The sequence below is a fragment of the Trichechus manatus genome, unplaced genomic scaffold (assembly GCF_000243295.1).
Source record: "Trichechus manatus latirostris isolate Lorelei unplaced genomic scaffold, TriManLat1.0 scaffold00232, whole genome shotgun sequence".
Lineage (NCBI taxonomy): Eukaryota > Metazoa > Chordata > Mammalia > Sirenia > Trichechidae > Trichechus > Trichechus manatus.
Window position 1 is genome coordinate 2855347 of NW_004444168.1, and position 3814 is coordinate 2859160.

The 3814-nt window shown below is 38.6% G+C and overlaps 1 pseudogene; it reads right to left on the reverse strand.

Moving 5' to 3' along the window:
* LOC105756910 (olfactory receptor 51V1-like) overlaps positions 1-3602 on the reverse strand; it is a 108495-nt pseudogene extending 104893 nt beyond the window's left edge.
* Between the last annotated feature and the right edge of the window lie 212 nt (positions 3603-3814).

Genomic DNA, 3814 nt, shown 5'->3' on the forward strand with positions numbered 1-3814 from the left:
ATTTGATGTTCTAGGGTTTCAGGATTGTTGATTCTCTGTTTGGCTTAGTTTTTCGGATCTTTGTTGTGGAGGGACGGCGTGGTGCTTCTGCCTAGACCGCCATCTTGCCGGAGACCAAGTCCTCTTCACTTTTAGTGAGAAAGGTTATGTCATCTGCATGTCACAGGTTGATAATGAGTCTTCCTCCAATCCTGATGCCATGTTCTTCTTCATATATTCCAGCTTCTAGGATTATTTGCTCAGCATGCAGATTGAATAAGAATGGTGAAAGGACACAACCCTTAGGCACATCTTTCCTGACTTTAAACCATGCAGTATCCCCTTTTTTGTTCAAATGATTGCATCTTGGTCTATGCACAGGTTCCTCAAGAGCACAATAAAGTGGAATTCCCATTCTTTGTGATGTTATCCATAATTTGTTGTGATCCAAACAGTGGAATGCCTTTGCATAGTCAGTAAAATACAGGTAAATCTCTTTCTGGTATTCTCTGCTTTCAGCCAAGATCCAAATGAGATCAGAAATTATTTTGCTTATTCCATGTCCTCTTCTGAATCCAGCTTGAACTTCTGGCAGTTACCTGTTGATGTACTGCTGCAACCATTGTTGAATGATCTTCAGCAAAATTTTACTTGCATGTGAAATTAATGATATTGTTCAATAATTTTCTCATTCTGTTGGATAAGCTTTCTTTGGAATGGTCACAAATAATCATCTTTTCCAATTGGTTGGCCAAGAAGCTGTCTTCCTAATTTCTTGGCATAAATGAGTGAGCATCTCCTGCATTGCATCCATTTGTTGAGACATCTCAACTGGTATTCTGTCAGTTCCTAGAGCTTTATTTTCTCCATTTCCTCCACTGCAGCTTGATAATATGCTAACTCCTGAAATGGCTGAATATCGATCAAGTCTTTTTGGTACAGTGACTCTGTATTCCTTCCATCTTCTTTTGATACTTCCTGTGAGGTTCAATATTTTCTGAGTAGAATCCTTCAATATTGCAACTCCAGACTTGAATTTTTTCTTCAGTTCTTTCAGCTTGAGAAATATCAAGCATGTCTTTCCCTTTTGGTTTTCTAGCTCCAAGTCTTTGCACATTTCATTACAATACTTTATCTTCTTGAGCCACCCTTTGAAATCTTTGTTCAGCTCATTTACTTCATCATTTCTTTCATTCTCTTTATTTACTCTACATTCAAGAGCAAGTTTCAGATTCTCTTCTGACATCCATTCTTTTCTTTCTTTCCTGTAGTTTTAATAACCTTTTGCTTTCTTCGAGTATGATGTCCTTGGTATCATCACACAACTCATCTAGTCTTCGTTGGTTAGTGTTCAATGCATCAGATCTTTTCTTGAGACGGTTTCTAAATTCAGGTGGGATATACTCAAGTTCGTATTTTGGCTCTTATGGACTTGTTCTAATTTTCTTCAACTTCAGTTTGAACTTGCATATGAGCAATTGATGGTCTGTATCACAGTTGACCCTTGGCTTTGTTCTGACTAATGATATGCTTTTCCATTGTCTCTTTCCACAGATGTAGTCGATTTGATTTCTATGTATTGCATCTGATGAGGTCCACACATATAGTCACTGTTTACGTTGCTGAAAAAAGGTATTTGCAATGAAGAAGTCGATGGTCTTGCAAAATTCTATCATGTGATCTGCGGCCTCATTTCTTTCACGAAGGCCATATTTTCCAATTACCAATCCTTCTTCTTTGTTTCCAACATTTGCATTCCAATTGCCAGTAATTATCAATGTGTCTTGATTGCATGTTTGATCAATGTCAAACTGCAGAATTTGGTAAAAATCTTCAATTTCTTCATCTATAGCATTAGTGATTGGTGCATAAATTTGAATAATAGTCGTATTAACTGGTCTTCCTTGTAGGGTATGGATATTAACCTATCACTGAGCAACATCGTATGTAGTACATATTACAAATAGTAACGTGTACCAAAAAAAAAAGGATGATCCTAAGTGCGGTTCCTGGTAACTCAAATATGTCATAAGTCTGGGACTACCTGTCCATATTTTTTTTTTAATGTGAGGATGGCAATAATGGAAGAACTTTACCTGGACGATGGGAGCAGTGATGAACAGGATACTCCACGCTAAAACGGCCACACTGTTTCTGATAATTCTGGTATTGGTGAGGATGGATGTATATCTCAGAGGATTGCAAATTGTGGTAAAGCGATCAAAGGCCATGGTGAGGATGTTGCAGTTTTTGGGCGGCGAAATGAACAAAAAAGACAGACACACACAAAGACAAACAAGACTGCAGCCCCGAGGACTTGCAGTGGTTTATTTTTAAGGTCTCCGCCTGGGCATTATTCCAAATATCTGGTCAACATAAGTTGTTTTTCTCCTTCAAAGCACATCAAGACTTTTGTAAGTATCCGAACTTATCTTTTAAGGCTCACAGATCAGCAAGTTCCCAGAGACTCGGTGTTCCCTCCCGTTTGCAGGTGGGAATGGCACGTCTGCGTGCAGGATGTGCGGTCCGAATCCCGGAGACCTTGAAATCAGCTCGGGAGTGTCCGCGTGCAGATCATTCCCAGGCTGATAATTTCCCACAGAGAAGGACTCCAGATTCCATGCATGAGATACCTTGAACAAAGAAGGCTTGGACAATGCAGGTATCCAGCCCAGTCTCCTGGCTGAGCTCTCAGAGGATCACCAGTACCGTGTGCACTGTGGACAATCTTGTGCGCAGGTCAGTGAGGGCCAGCATGGTTAGAAAGTAGAACATGGGCTAATTCTGGCTTGGCTCAGTCCAGATCACATGAAGCACCAGGCAGTTCCCCGAGAGCACTATAGCATAGATACAGGAGAAGGGAATGGATATCCAGGGATATTCTTGCTCCAATCCAGGGAAACCCAGAGGAGGAAGGTGGAGTTATTGATTTTGGAAACTGATTGAAAAGACATCAATCAATGAAGACAAAATTGTCTCAAGGAAAATTGTATGTAAGGATTGATTAAAATGTATATGTATCTTCCGCTGCTTTAGTGAAAAGTCTGAAGTGACTGCTCCTCCAAGAACCATTAAATTATCATAATATTTCATTGGATATGAGACCAGTACTTAATTTGCTCTGAAACAGAGACTAGATTACTTTATGCATGCATATGAAAGCTTCTTGTAATTAAACCTCTGGCCCATCTCAGAAGTCAGTATCCAAACAGTATGCCATTTTACGACTATGCTACAGTTTTTTTAAAGATTCATCTAATGAATGATGTTTTGGTTATTTCCAGTTTTGGGTGATTAAGAATAAAGCTGCTATAAATATTCATGTGTAGATTTTTGTGTACACATAACTTTTTGAATAAACTGGGTAAATACCTAGGAGTGAGATAGGTAGATCTTATGGTAAGACTATTTTTGGATTTGTAAGAAATGCCAATTTTCTATAAAGTTGCTGTGCCATTTTGTATTCTCACTAGCAATGAATAAGAGTTCTCTTGTTTTGAACCATTGTGAGCATCTAGTATTATCAGTTATTTGGATTTTAGCTATTCTAACAGGTGCATAGAGGTACAGGTACTCCCCAACTTACTATGGGCTTCCATTGCAATGACTCCTTTGTAAGTCATTTTCAACTTAAGTCGAATGCCTCATTTTTTAAAAATTTTCATTATTATTGCATTTTATTGTCAATATCTTTATGAATCTAATCTTTATTTGTATTTGGGGGTTGGTATGAGAACGATAACATCAGCAAATTACAGTCTGTGACATTTTATGTTGTTGTTGTTAGGTGCCCTCCAGTTGGTTCCAACTCATAGCGACCCTATGTACAACAAAA